Source organism: Arachis stenosperma, chromosome 4, assembly GCF_014773155.1.
Source record: "Arachis stenosperma cultivar V10309 chromosome 4, arast.V10309.gnm1.PFL2, whole genome shotgun sequence".
NCBI classification, from domain to species: Eukaryota; Viridiplantae; Streptophyta; class Magnoliopsida; order Fabales; family Fabaceae; genus Arachis; species Arachis stenosperma.
This window is the reverse complement of record NC_080380.1, coordinates 45,068,378-45,091,414: the sequence shown is the minus strand read 5'-3', so window position 1 is coordinate 45,091,414 and position 23,037 is coordinate 45,068,378. Positions and strand designations below refer to the sequence as shown.

Below are 23,037 nucleotides of genomic sequence, written 5' to 3'. Positions count from 1 at the left end.
TTGTCGGAAAACAAAAAGAATGAATTAGCATAAATTACAGACGGAAAACAAAATCCGTTGATAATTCTGTCGGTAAAATTAATTTTTTTATGGGAAATAATTACAGATAGAAAATCCGTCTGTAATTCAATAGACAAAACGCCGTATTTTATTAAATTATTACAGACGAAAAATCTGTCTGTAATTTAAAATTTTCCGTCGGAAATATTGAGATAGCCCTAATTTTATCCCTACCCTCTCGATCCATTCACACTCCACACAAATCAAATGAGTCTCTTCGTCTCCAAGTTGCTTTTTCTCTCCGCCGCACCAGCTTCTTCCGCCGCTGTCATTGCCATTCGCGTCACTCCAGCTTCTTCTGCCACTGTCACCGCTACTCGCGTCGCAGGATCTCTCTTTGTCATCCCTTTTATCGCACGGGCTCCCTTCGTCGCCGCTCTCGTCACGTCTGCAGCGATTCGTGAAACTCATCTCAACTCGGTGGAAACTCGGTGGTTATTGTTGAATGGCAAAGCTTGAAGCGAATCTCAGAATGATAGTTGACTCCGTTGGTAACTTCTTCTCCGGAAAAGACCAGCTTCTCCACTAATTGAATCAAACTGAATCAAACACTTTATATATAGGGTTGCATAGATCTTCAATCTTTTGATCTATTCGCACTCCACCAACCAAGTTAGCCCTAACTCCATCCCTTGTTTCTCTCGCTAATTTTTCATTCCAAACGCGTTATTGTGCCGTGTCTTGCTCTGGTCTCAAAATCCGGTTTGAAACAGTGCCGATTAGTGGTTAACTGCACAGGAGGCTCTGGAACTTCTGATCGAGCTTGCTGGTACGGAGCTGAGGTTCCTCTGGCGGCAGCAGGTGGATGTTGTTGGAGGCATGCTTCAGATTGCCGAGGCAGAGTCGCTGGAGGAAGGGACGCGGCATTTGGCGATCGAGTTTGTGATTACTCTGACCGAGGCGAGGGAGAGGGCACCTGGGATGATGAGGAAGCTGCCTCAGTTTATCAGCAGGATGTTCGCCATTCTGATGAAGATGCTATTGGATATTGAGGATGATCCTGCTTGGCACAGTGCTGAGACAGAGGACGAAGATGCCAGCGAAACAAGTAACTACAGTGTTGGACAAGAGTGTTTGGATAGACTTTCGATATCACTGGGTGGGAATACTATTGTCCCGGTTGCGTCTGAATAGTTGCCTGCTTATTTAGCTGCTCCTGAGTGGCAAAAACGCCATGCTGCATTGATTGCACTTGCTCAAATTGCTGAGGGTTGCTCAAAGGTAGTGAACATAAAACTTTAACTTTCGAATTGCTGTTAACTTTTCATGTTAGGTAGTATAATATCTTGTAATTTGTATATGATTGTTTGTTGATTGTGAAGTTACTTATCCATGTAGGAAGTATCCTCTTTTTTTCACTCCGTGTTTGTGGTTTTTATTTTGTGTTGCCTTCCCATTGCTGCTGCAGGTCATGATAAAGAATTTGGATCAAGTTGTGGCTATGGTATTAAACTCCTTCAATGATCAATGATCAACACCCTCGTGTGAGGTGGGCAGCTATCAATGCAATCGGTTAACTGTCTACTGATTTGGGTCCATATTTGCAAATTCAATACCATCAAGGAGTGTTGCCAGCACTAGCGGCTGCCATGGATGATTTTCCAAATCCTCGTGTGTAGGTCAGTGTAGTTTTTATTGTCACTGAACATGGATAATCTCACAATGATTAGTGGAAATTTGAAATGAAAATGATGTCATTTCCTTATGAGCTTTGGGTATAGTCTTGATTGTTGCTATGCAACTTTATAACTAGTGCAGGTCTCATTTACAATATTAGTTTCTTGCATTCTCAATATAGCATAAACTCATAAAAGAATGACATTGTATTATATGTTGTAGTAAATTCACTGTCCTGTTAGATTTATATATCTTGATGGCAATTGGTTTTATTCTATTCCTTTGGTAATAATCAACATGCTATGCAAAAGTGCAGTTTGTAGATCTACCTTAAAAAAAGTAAAAATAAAAAATAAACAACAACAACAAAGCCTTATTATTCCACTATGTGGGATCGGCTACATAAGCCATTGAGCCCTACTATAAACATTTGTGTAATACGATATAGGCATTGGATCTACCTTATTTTTTAATTAGATAAGCTTCTAGTATAAACTTTTCTGTAATATGATCTATATAGGCACATGCTGTTTTAGCAGTACTCAACTTCAGTGAGAACTGAACACCTGATATTTAACATCCTACTTGGATGGAATTGTTAGCAAGTTGCTTGTAATTCTTCAGGTATGTTTATAGAATATTATTCCCAAGGGTAATATTATTGTTTTAATACATATATATTCTTTCATCATACCACTTATTTTTGGATTTTCCTTTCCTGTGTTTTTAGAATAGTAAGCAAATGCTACAAAAGGGTGCCTTAACTGCTTTAGCATCAGTGGCTGATTTATCTCAGGTATTTTATATGATTTGCATATGTCAATATCTATAATCTTATTAGTTCCTTTTCTTAATATCTATAATTTTAGTGACTCTTTTTATTCTTTGTTTTCAATACTTAAGAAATTTGCTTGCATTTCATGATGTATGCACTGTGCTCACAACACACATAGATCTTGATGCACATGCACATACATATTTGCAGTCATTTCGAATGCTCATTACAGTTTCATTTGACCGGTGAGTAAGATGCATTGATAATTTTATTTAGGCAAGATAAATCCAACTAAGTTTTGTTTATTCATTATACTATTATAGTATGGAGACCATCACTCTTGGGGACAAAAGAATTGGTATCAAAACTAGTGTTCTGGAAGAAAAGGCCACAACTTGTAACATGCTTTGCTGTTATGCTGATGAGTTGAAGGAAGGATTCTTTCCATGGATTGATCAGGTTAGACTGGGAACACTATAAAAGTTAATAACACCTTTAATATTGCACTTTGTTTATAGAAACATCTTTTTCTGAGTATTAAATTGCATGTGGGACAGGTTGCAGGAAATTTAGTTCCACTTCTTAAATTTTACTTCCATGAGGAGGTTAGAAAAGCAGCCGTTTCAGGTATAAGAATGATTGTTCCATTGCATCTTTTTCTGTTAATAATTTTTCTCTGCTCATTAAGTTGCTTTATGCCATTATCCCAACTATTTTTAATGGTTATGATTTTCTATATCATTTTAGCAATTCCGGAGCTATTACATTCTGCAAAGTTGGCTATTGAGAAAGGGCAATCTCAAGGTCGGGATGCATCCTATTTGAAGTTTTTGAGTGACAGTATCATCCCAGCTCTGGTAGACGCTTTACATAAGTTATTCCGTATACAAGTTTATTTATTCTTAGATGTATTTATATGGAATTTATTAGGTTTTTACAGCATGAATAAGTTGTTATTATGATCTGAATCCTTAGGGGTTGTTGATCAGTCTCGCAATATGGAACTTTTGTATGGTACTCTCAAAAATTCACTTCTCTCTTACACACTCTCTAAATTTGCATATTTTTTTCACTATGCAGGAACTGAACTAGCTGAACGAATGTGTTATGGGAATATCTATAAATTTGGTCACATTCTTGGTTGGAACTTTGAATCTTCCATCAGCTAAATCTGCTACAATATTTACCAATTTTATGGGAACTCTCAACATTCTTGGCCTCCATGGTGACTTCGTAGCTGATGCTGGCATTCAAAATTTATATGATGCTATAAGAATAATACATGGAATTTATGTTTTGAATTATAGTTGATGTATTAACACATTTTGTTGATGTATAGTTGTTATTTATTATTATAGTTGTTGTATCAATACACTTTGTTTATTTTTTGAATTATATTGGCTTTCTTGTTTATTACTTTTTTCTTTCAGTTTGATAATACAATAAATTTATTTATTTTTTGAAATATTATAAATATTCGAATACAAATTAGATAAAAAAATTTATTTATTAAATTTATATTTATTTTGTATGAAAAAAGGTGTATTTTGCAATGAAAAATCCAAAAAAATTATCTTGCTGATGGATTTACAGACGGATTTTCTATCTGTATTCAAAGTTTGGAAAATTCGTCTGTAATTACCGACGAAAAATCCGTAAAAAAATCTATTTATAATTACCGACAAAAAATCTGTCAAAAAATCTGTCTGTAATTACAGATAGAAAATTCATCTGTAATTACAGACGAAAAATCCATCGAAAAATCTGTCTGTAATTACCGACAGAAAATCCGTCGGAAAGTTCGTCGTCTTAGGAAATGGATGGAGAATTTACAGAGAAAAATCCGTCGGTAACTGGTAAAAATTCGTTGGTAATTTTCTGACGGAAAAAAAATCCGTCGGTAAATAATTTTCGACGAGGCTTTTACAGAGGAACAAAATCCGTCGGTACTTTCGTCGGTAACCAAAAATCCGTTTGTAATAAAGACTAGATATGTCTGTATTAATCCATTTTCTAGTTGTGAATACATAAATTGTTTATTATTTATAAAAATAGATACTTTAAACAAGATTATCTTAGAAAGTCAAAATAATATTTTACTGAGTAAAGTGACAATTAGGTATCCAAAGATTTTGATGTCGGGTTAATTAATTTCTGAAGAAAAAAGTATCAATTTGGTCTTTCATGATAACAAATGGTAGACACATGATGTCTTTCTATTAATTCATTAATTAAAATTTAACGATGATATTTATATGTATTGTTAATTATTCTGACATATTTATCTATGAAGATAACAATTTTTGAAACGAAAACTTTACTTGTTATGATAGAACTGAATTTATAATAAATAGAGAGAAATTGTTAAAGAATATATGAAAATTCAAAAGATATAAATGTTTCACGGATCAAAACTACATCATTTTCATATTCATGTGATAGCAACGAAATATGAACTATTGTAAATAACGAAATATATGGATAATTTTCATTTCGTTTCACACTATTTATTGACGGAAGGATATATTTTTTTAGAACTAATTAGTTCAAAATCAAAATGTTAGAAAATCTAATTTTTTTTAAGAATCATTTTATTATAACTTGATTTTTTTTTAGATCAAAATAATAATTTAGTTAGATGAAATAATACAGTCCTATTATTTTGTTTAAAACACGCCTTATAATACTTGTTAAAATCATATTTACTAGTTACATTAGCCACGTGTCCACGTTTGAAATTTAATATAACCAATAGAGGTTATAGCTATACTATACTCACTCTAGCAATAACCTTTTTTTTGGATTTTTTATTTTAAATTAAATAAATATAAATTTTACGAAAATATATAAATATAGTGTAATTAAGTAAATGTACAATGTGTTATATTTCGATTACATCTATATCATAAGAGCTAAATAGATATTGAATACTTGAGATATATGTAAAATTCGTAAAAGATTCAGTATATGAGATATGCACAAGTTCTAATTAGTGTCTCAGTTATCGAGATGTATGTATAATTGAATTGATGTTATGTGTTGATTTTATTTTTCTATTTCATAAAAGGGGCAGGCTCTACCTATAAAGAAATATTTTTAACTAGATTCTTATTATAAGTTTTTTTCATAAACTAAAAGTTTTATAGTTAAAACTTTGAAGTAGCGGTGAGAACTGTTAATACGTTAGTCAGCTTAGATCGTGGTTCCGATTGTAAGTCCTAGTGAGGCAGTGAATCCGTTAGTTAATGAGGGTGGTCCCGTAACTTACAAAGTTCTAACCGTAAAATGGTTAGTTTATTAAGAACGATGAGTAGTTTAAATATAGTAAAAAATAATTTTTTAGTAATAAAAATAGATAATGCTGAGGCATCAACCTCTGGAACTAAAAATGAAGTAGAAATAGCCAAGTTAGAAGAAAATTTTCATAATTGGAGCATACTTATAATAGATATAAAGGAAATATATATATAAAAAAAGAAATTTCTGGGAAAGAAGAGATTATGAAATTCATATGTTAGAATACTCTAAACCGGGAACAAGTAATAATAGGACTTTTTACCATCTTAAAAGAAGATAAGCTAAAAGAACATAATAACAAAGGGTATAACTTCATCCATATAGGATTAATACAAGTAATAGTAAAACCTAATTTTAGAATAGGAATAAATTTTCTTATATTATCGACATTAAGAGATACAAGATTTCTAAATTTTAGTGACTCGTTAATAGGAATATTAGAAAGTAACTGTCATGATGGACCAGTTTTCTTTAATTGTTATCCGAATTATGCTATGAATCTAAAAAATGAATACACTTGGCAAGCCTTAAAATTGTATGTCCAATTTGATGAAAAAATCATAAATGAAAAATATGATCCATTTGAAATAATCTATAGAATATATTATAAAATTACTAAGGTTAATTATAACTTTAAAGCATTAAGACAATCCTCAAAAGAAGAAACGATAATTATGCATGCAAATCTAAAAAAATCTAATAAAACATGAGCAATTAATAAGCAAAATGTCTGAAGAATGGGTAATACCTGATATTATTGAAGAACCACAAATAGAAAATACTAGATTAAGAGAAATAATAAGAGAAGGACCGAATATTAGAATTAGGATGAATAGATCCCAATCATTAAGAATTTCTGATAGTATTGAAACTATTAGTGATAGAAATTCATCAATAGAAAATATGGATAATATTATATGAATTAATAATATAAGGCCTCATATAGCCACTCCTGTATATAAAGCACCTTCAGAATATGATCACAAGTATTATCAGTAATTATCAAAGAAGAACCATTTGAGATTGATAAAGAATGGATAAGACAAGATTTTAATGCTGATAATAATAAACCATTAAGAGATTGGTAATTTACAAATTATTCCGAAAATGAAGTTACTAGACTAAGAGAACTATTTTGTGATTTTATGAAAGAAAATAGAATTAATTTATACTTCTTTGACTGGTACATTAATCATTACTCTGAAAACAATAAGAAATTATGTCCTTTAACAAAATCAACTGTTGTATGGAAAACTAGTTCAGGATCAATAATAGAATCTGAATATCCTCCTAAAGAAACTATTAAAATACCAGTTGAAAAAGAGTTAGAAGTTGAAGCAACACCCTATAAAGATAGCAATGCAGAAGGAAGCATAGAAAAAAGAGATATTAAGAAATTACATCAACAATTAAACTTTACTAATACCATGTTAGATATAATGAAAAATCAATTAGGAAGAATGGAAAATATGAAAAAATCCATTAAAGTAGAAAAACTTATATATAAATTACAAAGCTTAGATAATATTAATTTAAAATCTAAAGTGGAAGCAGAAGTTGATGAATTAAAAGAAAAATTTAGAAGTATTAGTTTGAAAAAAATGACAATTAATACATTAAAAAAGGAAGAAGAATTAGAAATAAATAAAATATCTCATAAAAGAGATTATCTTAAAATAAGAAATTATTACCCTAGACCATCACCAATAGATGTAGGCTTAGAAGAAAGAACGCATTAGTACAAAATAGTTTCTCATGATCAGACTTAGTAGAATGGAATATAGATGGATTAAGTGAACAAGCCTTAGATCAAATGTGTAATATGACTATGGCTGCAACTGCTTATAAAATGAGAAAAGCTTCTGATAAAGAAGCAGCAATTATGTTAACCCAAGAATTTACATGACAATTAAAAGGTTGGGGGGATAATTTTCTCAGCATCCAAGAAAAAAAATAATTATTAATAGCATTAAACAAGAAGATCAGTCACCAGATGCTATATCCACATTAATATATACCATTATTAAAAATTTTGTAGGAGATCCAAGTACATTTAAAGATAGGATAGGAACCCAATTAATAAATTTAAGATGTCCAACCATGTCTGATTATTAATGGTATAAAGATGTCTTTATGTCAAAAGTTATTATAAGAGATGATGCACATGCACCTTTCTGGAAAGAAAGATTCATAGCAGCTTTACCAAAATTATTCTCTAAAAAAATTACAAAAACTACAAACACAGTTTGGGACCTAGATTCACTATAACCCATTAACCTTTGGACAATTGCATAATATAATAGTACAAACAGACATAGAAGTATGCACAGGTATCAAGATACAACAAAAAATAAAACAAGAAATTAACATGGAAAAAAAGAACTTGGAACGTTTTGTTATCAATATGGAATAGCTCCAGAAAAAACACCCAGTGGTCAACATAAAATTAAAAAAAATTTATAGAAAACTCAAATATAATATAGATAAACTCCTTTATTATGAACAGAAACATTATAAAAAATTCTATAAAATCCCTAAAGGAAAACCTAAATCTTCTAATAAGAAAAAGAAAGTAACATGTTGGAAACGTAAAAAACAAGGACATTATGCTAATAAGTGTACAACAGAACAAAAGATAAATAAAATAGAAAATAAAGAAATTAAACACGCTCTAACAGCCATATTAATCAACTCAGAATAAGAAGAAAAATCAATCTATAAGGACTCTTCTGACACTGAAGATTATTTTATACAACAATTAGAGCTTATGTCAGAAGAAAAAAGCTCAGAAAAAATAGTAAAAAAGATGAGCAGAATAATTGTTTAGGAATAGAATTATGTAACTATAGAAATTGTGAAAAAATTGTAAATGTTTTGACTAGAGAACAGACTTCTACACTAATCAGAATATTTGACAAGTTAGAGGATACCCCATTAAGAGATGAGTTCATAAATAAAAAAAGCAGAGTTAGTTAAAAAAGAAGAAAAAAGTAAGCAGGAAATAAGACCAATAGAAATAAAAAAAATTTATAATCGGTTTAAGAACCCACAAGAAGAAATCTCTCTTAATTCTCTTAAAGAGGAGATAAAAAAGTTAAAAAGAGAAGTTTCAAAATTGAAACAACAAAATATTAATATGGACAATAGATTACTAAAAATAGAAGGAGAAAATATAATAAAAATCCAAGAACAAACTTCGTAAAATAGTATTAGTAAAACAGAAGGGACTAGTAACATAATAATTCCAGAGAATTATATTAATATGGGTCTAGAAAATTACATAAATATACTAACTTTATTAGCATATCAAAAGTGGTTCACCACAATAACCTTAATTATAGGAGAAGAAAAATTCAATTTCATAGCTATGATAGATTCAGGAGCTGATGTTAATTGTATACAAGAAGGGTTAAACCTAGAAAATATTATGAAAAAATTACAGAAAAAGTTCTAAAAGCATAAAATGATAGAATGACGATAGACTATAAATTATCCAAAGCAAAAATCTATAAAAATCGAGTATGTTTTTCCATTACATTCTTTTTGGCAAGAAATATATCTTATCAAGTCATATTAGGAAATCCTTTTACAATACTATTATATATTTTTAATGTCGATATCGACGGAATAACTTGTTTATGTATTTCAAATCATCCAATTCATTTTGAATTTCTCACTAAACCAAAACAACATGAGCTCAATATGTTACAACATCTATCTACCCAAGTTAATGTTATAGAAAAGGAAACAAAACAAATTAACTATTCGAACCAAGAGAAAATTTTACAACACCTACTAATCCAAATCAATATTATAGAAAGAAAAATAAGATAAATTAATTATTTAAATCAAGAAGTTATATATAAAAGAATAGAAGAACAATTACAAACCCCTGAAATAAAAAATAAAATAAAAACAATTGAAGAAAAAATTAAGAAAGAATTATGTAGCCTAAACTCCAAAGTTTTTCATCATAGAAAATTACATGAGATATCTTTACCATATGAAGATGGGTTTAATGAAAAAGATATACTAACAAAGGCAAAACCAATACATATGAATAAAGAATATCTAGAATATTGTAAAAAAGAAATACAAGAATATTTGGATAAAGGACTAATAAGGCGTTCGAAATCACCCTGGAGCTGTACAGGCTTCTATGTGATGAAAGCATCTGAAATAGAAAGAGGTGCTCCAAAATTAGTCATCAATTATAAACCTCTTAACAAGGTACTAAAATGGATTAGGTATCCCTTACCGAATAAAAGCGATTTAATTAAAAGATTAAATAAAGTAAATATCTTTTCAAAATTTGATTTAAAATCAGGATATTATCAGATTGCAGTTAAAGAGGAAGATAGATATAGAACAGCTTTTATAGTACCCTTTGGATATTATGAATGGAATGTAATGCCCCAAGGATTAAAAAATGCTCCAAACAAGTTTTAAGAAATAATGAATAATATATTTTACCCGCATATAAAATTTACTATAGTATATATTGATGATGTATTAATATATTCAAAAGGAATAAATTAGCATATATATCATCTAAAAAAATTTATGAATATTAGAAAAGAACAAGGATTAGTTTTATCAGAAAAAAATAAAAATTTTTATAACTAAAGTAAGATTTTTAGGATATGAAATTTACTAGGGAACTATAGTACCTATTAAAAGAGCCATTGAATTTGCCGATAAATTTCCAAATGAAATAACTGACAAAAAACAGCTACAAAGATTTTTAGGTTGTTTAAATTATGTAGCTGAATTCTTACCTGGAATAAGAGTCACATGCGAAATTATAAAATAAAAAAAGAGATATTAAGAAATTACATCAACAATTAAAATTTACTAATACCATGTTAGATATAATGAAAATCAATTAGGAAGAATGGAAAATATGGAAAAAAACCATTAAAGTAGAAAAACCTATAGAAACACTACAAAAAAAGGGTTAAAATGGCATTGATATTAAGGTGGTTTTAAAGAACCACCATAATATCGAGACATTATGGCAAATTTATTGCTGCCGTAATTGGCTTTGTATATTTTGGCGGTTCTGGTGATTATGGCAGTTTTGAACTGTCGTTTTCACACGTATATAAAATAAAAAAACTGCAATCTTTGGCTCCTTCAATGCCGTTCTTCCTTCTAGGGTTCTCTTCTCTGAACATACGTCGCTCTCATCTCCCTTTTAGCTATCTCTCTTTTGTCTCTTCCGTGTAAAAAAGCTCTCCGACAACGCCGTTCTTTATTCTAGGGCTTTTCCTCTCTCTGCCGGTTACGATCTCTTCAGGTACCTCTCGCTCTTAAGTTAAACTGAAACAATTACTCTGTTAGAGAAGCTGAAACCGAAACTGAAATGCTGTTTTATTTTGTTTTTTCTGTTAGTGCTGTGGAGGCGAAGATTCCGGTGAGAGGCAAGGCTCTAGTGGCTACTGAACTCAGCATTTCGATTCCAGAAGGCATTGATTTCTTTGTTTTTGTTTGGGCTAGGGTTTCAAATTTGTTTTTGGTGCTGATTTTTGGGGGTTTTGTTTCTCTGCATCTCTGTTAGGGATTTTTGGGTCTTTCGTTGAAGCATTAGATTGACGTTGGTACGGGGGTGATTGGCAACGATCTCAGGTCTTCTTTTGTAACTTTACCTCTCTCTCTGTCTCTCTCTCTCTGTCTCTCTCTCTCTCTCTCTCATTGAACTCAGATCTTCTATTGCTTACTTCTATTAAGGTGTTTCTCTGATCTTCGATCTCCGATCTTAGATCTTAGAAAAAATCTGTCATAGCTTAGTTTCACAAAGCCTACATCCTTATTTGCGATTACTTATTAAGGTTCGAATTTTTCATGTTTAACTTTCTATGCATTGTTACCTTCTTGAAATTATTCTAGATTGTTTATATTTTCACTCTATTTATCTGAGATGGCTAAATTTCCTTCTCTTTTTTTCCCTTGCAACTCTATAACTGACTTAGTCGGCTGTTAGGAATTAATTAAAGTGGTTACAGTTAGCTAGTTAATTTGTTAGGTGCTTGGTTGGTGATGTAAGGAGTTAAGAGTGTGTTGTTGCTCAATTGTTTATCAAATCTAAAGTCATTCATGCGTTCCTCTTGGTAGGAGAATTTGGTTATGAATAGGAGGAGTGAATCTTTACTGCAGGTTTTTTATATATATTATTTTAATGTTGCTTCTTGGATTTGCATTGTAAGAACTAGATTTTTCACGGATAAAATTATTTAGATGCCCAAATTAAATTATGGAAAGTTAGGATGAGAATTTGGGGATTTGAGTATGATTTTTTGGCTCAGTAGGTCCTTCCGAGTCAGAAAATGTGTTTTCTGCGAAAAATCGTGAAAAATTGCGAACCGGCAGTTGAACCGGTTCAAGTCTGCCTGGTGTTGCGCAAGAAAAAGTAGAAACCGTCAAAAACCTTAGAAAATATTAGAAATAGAAAATCGGGCGTTAATTTTAAATGTTTGGCCTGAAGTTGGGCCGAACGAGCTAAAAACGCTAACGGGTTAGACCGGACCCAAGTTGGGCTCAACTCCAACATATACAAGGATTCATTAATGAACCCTTAACCCATAAACACACACACCAGCTACAAGGAGAAGAAGAGAAGAGAGAAAAACATTATTCACTTCTCCATTCAATGCGCAATATCTTGAGCTACGGTGCTCCAATTTGCGTGCCGTCAGCGGCTACGCGAAGCTCACGCTGAGCCCGTCCTTTCTATCTAAGCATTGTGGTAAGTTCCTCGAGCTTCCCTACCCATTTTTCGTGCCTTTGAGAATTTCGAGTTTTAGGGTTTGGTTTTGAGTGAAATCTTGTGTCTTGGGTGTTTTAGGTACACTCTAACACTTGATTGTTGGTGGTTTTGGCTTTCAAAACTGTTGGACAAGGTAAGATCTCTTGAAACCTTTGTGAGATTATGTTTATGTTGAGCCCTAGTTTGATTAGTGATATTTGGTTTGTATATAGCTTGTTTGTTGTGAGTTTGGAGCTTGTTGGTAATTGTTGGAAGCTTGGATAGTGTTGGAAAGTTTGTTGGTGATCTTGTGGTACTCGTTGTGGGTTAAGGACATTTTGGGAATCGACCAAGGTATGGTTTCGATTTTCTCTACGTAGTATATAATATTCATAGACACTTAGGCTAGTGACCCATAGGATAGGAATGAATTATGATGATTGTGTGTGATTTTGATGTGTGAGGATAACTTGTATGAAGATAATGATGATATGGGGTTTTGAGATGAGAAATATGTGAATTTGATAATGATTGTTGGTATTTAAGGATTATTATGTTTCATATTGGATATGTGATTTATTGTTGTTGATGTGGTTGGTAATTGATGATGGTTAGTGATGTGGTTGGTATAATGAAGGTGAGTGTTAAGATTGTTGATAAATGATGTGAATTACACTTGAGTTGATGATTTTGGAATATGTTGATGAATTATGATGTTGAAATTGGTAAAGATGGTATGAGAGATTGAAATAGATATGAAATGGGATAGATTTATGAGGTTTGGGTAATGATTGAATTAGGATTGAGGAAAGTGTTGGTGGAGGATTGATTTTGGTATTACATAATTGAGGATTGGTGGTTGAGAATGGTATAATATGTTATAAAGGGTAGGTTATGATAGAATTGAAGATTGAAGTGGTTTTGGTTGGTTTTGGTTGGAGATGTTGGTAATTTTGAAGTTTTGAGACTTTTGGTAAAAGTAGGTTTTTGATGAACTTTGTCTGATCATAACTTTTTTCCCGGTTTTCAAAATCTATTGGAATTGGTTTAGATTTAAAGTTCATTGAAAATTCTTCGAATCGATATAAAGTTTGTAAAATTTGAAATTTTGTAGAGGTAGTTATGATTACTCAAAGTTGGTGTTAAAAATATGAAATTCTGCAAAGTTGCAGAATTTCAGGATTTCTGATATGTGCGCATGCACAGCCTTGTGCGCATGCGCAATCCTGCGAAATTCTCAATTTGTGCGGACGTACAAACCTGTGCGTACGCACAAGCAAGAAAAGGCTATCTGCTTGCAGCATTAGCACAGCTTGTGCGCGTGCACATCAATAAAGAAATACAACTTGTGCGTACGCACAGCCCTGTGCACACACACAAGTCGGGAAGGGTTGTTTGTTGGGGGCACTCGTACAGCTTGTGCGAGTGAACAGGCTTATAAATTTTAGTACCTGTGCGTACGCACACCCCTATGCGTACGCACACTTTCAAAATCTTCCCGGGCGTGCGCACGCACAACCCTGTGCGTACGCACACGCCCTGTTTCACAAATTTAAACTTTCTTTTCAATTAATTCACCTTTCCAACAAGGTTGTACACTTCTATAACACCAGTTTAAGACTCTTGGGCTTATCTTTGGGTATTGAAATATGGGAAATATCCTAGAATATTTGAATTGGTATTAGTTTGAAAGGTTAGAGAATGGAGGCTTAGGTTCCTGGTACTGAGAATGGGTTTGGAGAAGTGTGAAAGGAGAATGGTATATGAATTGAGAAATTAACGAACTAGTGAGTTTGGAATAGAAAGTCATGGATAGAGGATGGTTATGATGAGTTAAAAACTTGGAAATGGATGATTATGGTTGATGGAATGAGAATGAGTGGAAGTGTGCTATGAGGAGGGGCCTCTGAGTTTGATTACGTAATTATAAAATGCATTACTATCTGTCGTAGGGGTTGTGACAGTATCCTGCCTACGTTCGGATGTGAGGCTTGAAGTTGAGCTTCTCACTCATTTTGATTGCTCCAGAGGAAGGTGGTAGGGCACGCTCCCTCGGAATATTTTCCTCTGAAAGGAGATGGTGGTAGGGCAATCTCCCTCGGAATTTTTCTCCTGAGCATGGGTTTCTCTCTGATTGCAAGGTGGTAGGGCACTAACCTACAGGAATCATGCGACAACCAAAGGAAGGTGGTAGGGCACGCTCCCTCAAAATATTTTCCTCTGAAAGGAGAAGGTGATAGGGAACTCTCCTTCGGAATTATTCCTCCTTATGCGCAATAGAGAAACTAATCCGGAAGTTGTTAACCGGATTTGCCGTCGGGTTTGGCACAATAACCGACATGTGATATCACAGCCAATAGGGCAGACATTCATCATATGCATCTTCTATATGTTTGCTTGCTTTGATTACTTGAGTTTTCCTAGCTGTATAATATGCCTACTTGCTTCTTGAATTACTTGTTATATATTCGAATATTACCTGTGGTTTCCTTGTTTGCATTATCTATGTTTGTATAGTTTGTGAGGAGGTTAGGTAGGAGGTGGTGATGGGATCGCACGGAGGGTAGATTGGCGAAGGCTGTGGGACAGTGATGACCGAATTTTTTGTGGTCTAGAATTTCACAAATGAATCCTCGTTGCAAGTATAGTTTCTAAACCAACAATAATCCTTTCATACAAAAATTTGGTTGTTACAAGTAACAAATACCTAAAAATATAAACCGAAGTATTCAAACCTTGGGTTGATCTCCCTAGAAATTGCAATAAAGTGTTCTTATTATTAGTTATGAAGTATGTTTAGGGTTTTGAGATAGTAGACAAGAAATATGAATGGCAAAGGAGATAAACTAGCAAGTAAGAAAGTTCTTGGCAAGGTATGAGAACTAGAAGTCCTATCCTAGTTATCCTTATCAATTGTGATGAGAATCATTCATTGCTTCCACTTGGTTAGCCTCTAACCAAGGAGAAAAGTCAAGTAGATGAATTAACTTGAGTCCACAAGTCCTAGCCAACTCATAATGAAAGACTAGCTTAGTGGCATTAAAGTTAATTAGGAACTTCCAATTATCAATCATCAAAGGAATTAGATAACTTAAGAATCTCCAATTACTCAACTAAAGTCAAGAGGAACAAAATCTACCTCATAACTAAAAGAAGCATTTCATCAAACACATAAAAGACAACAAAGGTAAACAACATGAATTGCAAGAATTAAAGATAGATCTAACTACAAAAACAAGAGATTAACAATAGAAAGGCAAAACAATTATGAAACAACAAAGAACTTACCAATTGCATTGAAGAAGAAATGTAGATCTACAAAAGAATTCATAAACTACAATTAACAATACAAAGAAACTACAAGAGAAGTAGAATGCTAAAACTACAAGAGAAGAATTAAAGAGGAAAAGGAAAATTGAAGCAAGAGAAGAGAGAGATCTAGATCTAAAACTAAGAACCCTAATTCTAGAGAGAAGAGAGAGCTTCTCTCTTTAGAAACTAACACTAAACTAAACTAAACTAATTGGCAACTCCCTAGTTCATACCTCTTCAATCCTTGGGTTAAATAGCATCAGAAATGAGTTGGATTTGGCCCAAAATGCTTCAAAAATCGCTGGCCACGAGTTGCCTTTAGTGAGTCACGTGCAATCATTGACGCGTACGTGTACATCATGCGTACACATCCCTAAACGCTAGGCAACTATGGAAAATCTTATATCATTTTGAAGCCCCGGATGCTAGCTTTCCAACGTAACTAAAACCATCTCATTTGGACCTCTGTAGCTCAATTTATGATCAATTAAGTGCAAAGAGGTCAGGATTGACAACTTTGCGATTCCTTCATTTCTTCATGAGTTCTCCATTTCTACATGCTTTTTCTTCATTCCCAATCCAATCTTTGCCTCCTAAACCTGAAATCACTTAACAAACATATCAAGGCATCTAATGGAATGAAGGTGAATTAAATTTATCTATTTTAAGACCCAAAAAGCATGTTTTCACTCTTAAGCACAATTAAAGGAGAATTTACAAAATCATGCTATTTTAGTGAATAAATAGGAGACAAGTTGACAAAACCCTCTAAATTCAACACAAGATAAACCCTAAAAATGGGGTTTATCAACCTTCCCACCCTTAAACAATAGCATGTCCTCATGCTATACCAAGAAGGACAAGAAAATGGTTATGAACATTTATTCAATACAATCTATCTATATGCATCCTGTCTAAATGAATGCAACTAAATGAAAAATGATCCTACCTACTTAGTTAAAAGTAAATCAATCTCCAAGACATACATGCACAAGTAGGGCCAAGATCATATGACGATTCATGAATCCTACCAATTCAAGTATAAAAATGAAGTTCAAATAGACTTGCAAGAAGAACACTCATGAAAGCCGGGAATCACGGAATTAAGCATCGAACCCTCACCGGAAGTGTTTGCACTCTAGTCGCTCAAGTGTATAGGGTCAATTCTCTCAATTCTCCCCTAATCATGCTTTCCAAGATTTGTTTTTTATCTAATAATCAACAATTATTCATTGCATTCATACATTCATCATGAGGTCTTTTCATAGGTTGTAATGGGGCTAGGGTCAATGTAGGATTGTATATGGTTAAGTGGACTAGAATTTGAATCTTTGATCAACTTAAACTTCCCACCTAACCTATATAATAAATTATACAATTAAAAGTTAACCTAACTACCCATTCTTCACTTTTTCACATACTCATGCATTTTCTTTTACTTCACAACACATATGCATTGACTTTATTGAATTCACTCAGGGGCATTTTGTCCCCTTTTTATTTCTTTTCTTTTTTCTTTCTTTTTCTATATTTTTTTCTTTTTCTTTTCTTTTCTTTTCTTTTTGTTTTTCTCATATTTTTTTCTTTCTTGCAATCAATATATAAGAACATCAATGCATAAGGTCTAACATTTGATTAATACATGAGTATGTACCCAATTTCCAATATTTACAACAACAAAAAAAAAACAAAACACCCTTTTATCCCAACCAATGTCCCAAGTTTCCCTACACTTGAATGATACTCACACTCACTAGCCTAAGCTAATCAAAGATCCAAATAAAGGACATTTATTATTTTTCGCTTTAAGACTTGTAATGTGCTAAAATAAGGAACAAGTGGGTTAATCGTAGGCTCAAAGTTGGCTAAAAATGGAAGATAAAAGGGACTATTTGGGCAAGTGAGCTAATGAAATGATGGCCTCAATCATATAAATGCATGAATACACGGAATAATGGACATAAAGATTTAAACAAATCAAAGATTACAATCATAGAAAGAGAACAATGCACACAAGAAGGAAAAATAAGTGGTTATAAGATGTAACCACATCATTAGGCTCAAAACTAACAAGCTTGTGTTCTTAGCTCAAAAACCATATTACAGAATAAATTATTTCAAGCAAGTTCAAAAAAATTTTTCAAATTGGTAGGGTGCCCTAAAACAATTTCTCGGAAAGAAATCATCACCCTAACCAAGTAGTCCTAATATAAAAAGAAGTGGTAAAATATGTACGAATTCTAACTAACATGCAACCTATCATGCAATACAACCACTAGCTAACATTGGTGTTGAAAAAAAGAAATTATTACCCGTGGAGATCGGTCAGACGACCTCCCCAAACTTAAAAATTGCACCGTCCTCGGTGCATGCAAAGAAGAGCAAGGTGGACGGGTTGCTACAATTGATGAGCTTCCTCAAAAGATTGTGCGGATAACTTGTTTGTTGCCCTATTTAGAAGCTTTTCCTTTTTCTCTTTTCGTGGCCAACCTAAAAGGGAAGAAAAAGAAAGAAAATTAAGCATACAACAAAGATATCAAAGCAGATAGAACATAGGTGGGGGCTAATGCCAAATAAAAGTAGGGTTTTCACTACATGTTAGCTACAACATGTGAATGAGAAAGCAATATAGGCAAAGGGCATATCAACTATTACTTGATACCGGCATAAAGTCAAAGCATGAGTAAATGCCATGAAGAGCATGTTGAGCTTCAAGTTCAAACAAGAAAGAGTGGGTCATGAAAGACAATAGAAGTTCATGCCAATGCATAAAGGATGCAAGAATCCTAAAAGACTGAGCATTGATTTTAAAAGTTTTATCACCTAGTAATATCAAACAAGTCAAGGGGCACCAAAATAACCAAGAAATTCTCAACAATTGAGTATGAAAATTCAACATCATTATTAAAATAATACCTTAGAAAAGAAGGTAAGAATAAGCTATAAAAACAAAATTAAAATGCAATAAATAAAAGTATCCAAATGTAATAAACAAAAGAAAATGAAAGATGAGAAAAAACTCTTTTTTTTAAGAGGGCAAAGAATAAAGTAAGAAAGGAAGAGGAGAGAAGAAGAAAGGTAGAAAGAAAGAAGAAGGAAAGAAGAAAGAAGAAAGAAAAGAAGAGAGGAAGGGAAAAAAAAGAACAGGGCAGTCCATGCGTACGCGTCCATTGACGCGAAAGCGTGGATTGGTGAAATGGCATCGACACATACACGTGAGTCACGCGTACGCGTGTTTGGCAGACCAGAGAGTCGATGCGTGCGCGTCTTTCATGCTTACGCGTGGGTTGGTTTGTGTGAAAGGCACAAAACGTGCACAATGCAGGCGCAACTCTCGGGTTTTTGGCTAAGAGGTGGAAATTTTGCATACACGCGTACGCGTGGGTAACGCGTGCACGTGGATGGTCGAAAATGCTTGTGGCACGTGTACGCATGGGTTGATGCTCTGTTTTTCAAAATTTTTTCTAAGTTCTTGCACTAAACCAAGCATTCCAAGCCTCTAAACAGCTACCAAAACACCATGAAACCTTATTTAACATACCAATCTACCAAATAAACTCAGCAAAGTAAAAAAAAAAAACACGAAATCAAACTAATTTCTACTAATATTTACAAAAGAGAAAAAAATGAAAAGAGTTTACCATGGTGGGGTGTCTCCCACCTAGCACTTTTGTTTATTGTCCTTAAGTTGGACTTATGGGGAGCTCTTCATCAAGGTGGCTGGTGCACGAAATTGTGATCTTAATGGCACCAACAACTTGGTACACACAATTGTAATCTCAACTCTTTTTCACAACTTCGCACAACTAACCAGCAAGTGCACTGGGTCGTCCAAGTAATAAACCTTACGTGAGTAAGGGTCGATCCCACGGAGATTGTCGGCTTGAAGCAAGCTATGGTCACCTTGTAAATCTCAGTCAGGTGGATTCAAATGGTTATGGAGTTTTGACAATTAAAATATAAATAAAACATAAAATAAAGATAGAGATACTTATGTAAATCATTGGTGGGAATTTCAGATAAGTGTATGGAGATGCGTTGTTCTTTCTGAATCTCTGCTTTCCTACTGCCTTCATCCAATCCTTCTGACTCCTTTCTATGGCAAGCTGTATGTTGGGTGTCACCGTTGTCAATGGCTACTTCCCGTCATCTCAGTGAAAATGGTCCTCTACGGTTTCTGTACGGCTAATCAACTGTCGGATTGCTCGTCTCGGATGAAAAATACCATGCACAGATATCGTATGGCTAATCAGCTGTTAGTTCTCGATCGTGTAGGAATAGGATTTACTATCCTTTTGCGTCTATCACCATGCCCTACAGTCGCAAGTTTGAAGCTCGTCACAGTCATCCCATCCCAGATCCTACTCGAAATACCACAGAACGGAAGTGGTTATCAATCACGCGTTCATAAGTGAGAATGGTGATGAGTGTCACATAATCATAACATTCATCATGTTCTTGTGTGCGAGTGAATATCTTAGAATAAGAATAAGCATGAATTGAATAGAAGAACAATAGTACTTTGCATTAATACTCGAGGAACAGCAGAGCTCCACACCTTAATCTATGGAGTGTAGAAACTCCACCGATGAAAATTCATAAGTGAAAATAGGGTAGGATGGCTGAGAGGCCAGCCCCCAATGTCTAAGGACTAACAATGATCAAAGATCTCGTCAAAAGACAGTCCCAAGATGTAAATACAATAGTAAAAAGTTCTATTTATACTAAACTAGTTACTAGGGTTTACAGAAATAAGTAAATGATGAAGAAATCCACTTCCGGGGCCCACTTGGTGTGTGCTTGGGCTGAGTATTGAAGCTTCCACGTGTAGAGGTCTTCCTTAGAGTTAAACGCCAGATTGTAACTTGTTTCTGGCGTTTAACTCTGCTTTGCAACTTGTTTCTGGCGTTTAACTCCAGAATAGGGCAGAAAGCTGGCGTTAAACGCCAGTTTGCGTCATCTAAACTCGGGCAAAGTATGGACTATATGTCTACTTTTCAACGCAGTTAAGTGAGCGCCATTTGGACTTCTGTAGCTCCAAAAATTTCATTTTGAGTGCAAGGAGGTCAGAATCCAACAGCATCAGCAGTCCTTTGTCAGCCTCTGAATCAGATTTTTGCTCAGTTCCCTCAATTTCAGCTAGAAAATACCTTAAATCACAAAAAAACACACAAACTCATAGTAAAGTCCAGAAATGTGAATTTTGCTTAAAAACTAATAAAAATATACTAAAAAGTAGCTAAATCATACTAAAAACTATGTAAAAACAATGCCAAAAAGCATATAAATTATCCGCTCATCAGTGGCTTGTGCTTGAATTCATCCTTGAACATCCACCGATGCTTGAGTCTCCAATAGGCTCTATTCTTCAAAGGTAATGCCTTCAAGCCTTGATGGAGTTCTTCACAAGCCAAGGGCTCCCCAAATTGATCCTCATTGTGCGATCCGGGATCCCACACTTTATTTTCACACCCGTCTTGAAGTTGATCATTATTAATCCATCCGGGTGGCAAGTAAGATGAATTCTCAATGAAGTGCCCAACAATCCTCCTAGACCCATCTAGTTGAGCTCTATTTCAACCTTTATATTTTATCTTTGATGTGTCAACCATAATGAACCTTGATTTGCAACGCCAACCACGAAACATCTTTCTCTTACGCTTTATCCTACAAAGCATCCTAAGTTGACCATCTGTTTCAAGCAAGCCATACTCGAGTGGGATAATAAAGCTAATAGAGATGAGTTTTATCCACTCAAGTGAAGGAGTAGATGACAACCTAGGTAAAGAAGCTTCCAATGAGCTTGACAAAGCCCATTCAATTCCCATCCTCCTTTTTCTAAGGACCTTCACCTCCTCATAAGATCTCTTAATTTCTATCCTCTGTTCATTAATTTTAATAACTTCTTCCCCTTACTCAAATCATAAATGGGAGGATGAGAGAAATGTACCTCCATATTTCTTTCAATTGTACCAAGAGAAGGTTCTTCACGTTCAAAGGATTTACCACAAGGATTTGATGCTTGATCTTCATTGCTATGGGAACTCAATTCTTGCTCTATCCCATCCAATTCTTCATACAGAATATTCCTTGAAGGTTGTGCACTTTCCTCCTTAATATCAAATTCAATCTTCTTGGAGAGGTTTTCTTCAATTCTATGTTCCCATGGAGGTTCCGCATCTCCTAAGTCTTCAACCACTTATTCCTATTCTTCAACAATCAAAGCTTCCTCCAATTGTTCCAACACAAAGCAACATTCCTCATTTTTCACCGAAATTCCCAATCTCTCTTTCATGCTATGCCCTTCCTTGGATTCTTCACATGTAGCCATAGGAGTTCCTTGAGCATTCAAGCATTGGGATGCTAACTGGTTCACCACCTCATCCAAGGCGGCCATGAAGTTTTGTACATCCCTTTTCACCTCCTTTTGTCCTTGAAGTAGCAAAGTGAGAGACTCATCATCTATTGGGGCTTGGGGTGGATAGGAGGGTTCATTGTTTTGGAGAAAGGGTTAATAATAGGAAGGTGGTTCTTCTTGGTGGGATTGTGGCAGTTCAACACTCTCCACTTTTTTCACTTGTTGCACAACACACTCCATGGTTGCTTGAAGTTGATCCAATGCTTCCTTGAAATGATCCCTTGACTCTTGTTCTGCTTGGATAACATGATTAGGATCATATAGCTCTTGGATCGATGGACATGAATATTCTTCCATGGGAGGTTGTGGTGGAAAGTAGAATTCATCTTGTGGTTGAGAATTTTCATATATTGGAGGTGGTTCATCTTGGTAATAGTATGAAGGGGGTGGCTCTTGGAAGTGTTGATGTTGTGGTGGTTCCATATATGGTTCATATGGCTCAAAAGGTGGTTGGTGTGGTGGGTATGGATTGGGGTCATATGGAGGTGTTTGGCAAAATGAGGCTTGTGAGTATGGTTAAGGATTATGTTGAGGATAAGGTTCGTAAGCATATGGTGGGGCTTGTTGGTAACCACAAGGGAGTCCATCATAGCTATTGGATTGATATGCATTAGGAGTGGAATTATACCTATAAGAAACCGGAGGAGGTTGTTGCCAAGAAGGTTGTCCATAAGCTTGAGACTCTTCCCACCTTTGATTGTCCCATCCTTGATGCATATCTTCATTGTAGCTCCCATTTCCTATAGCATAGTTAGAACCAAACTCATAGCCAAAGTGAGAATTCATAGTAGAGAAACAAAAAACAAAAAGCAC

The 23,037-nt window shown here is 34.1% G+C and overlaps 1 pseudogene; it reads left to right on the top strand.

The window, feature by feature from the left end:
* Positions 1-267: 267 nt before the first annotated feature.
* On the top strand, positions 268-3,621 carry LOC130974942 (importin subunit beta-3-like; annotated as a pseudogene).
* The last annotated feature ends 19,416 nt before the right edge of the window (positions 3,622-23,037 follow it).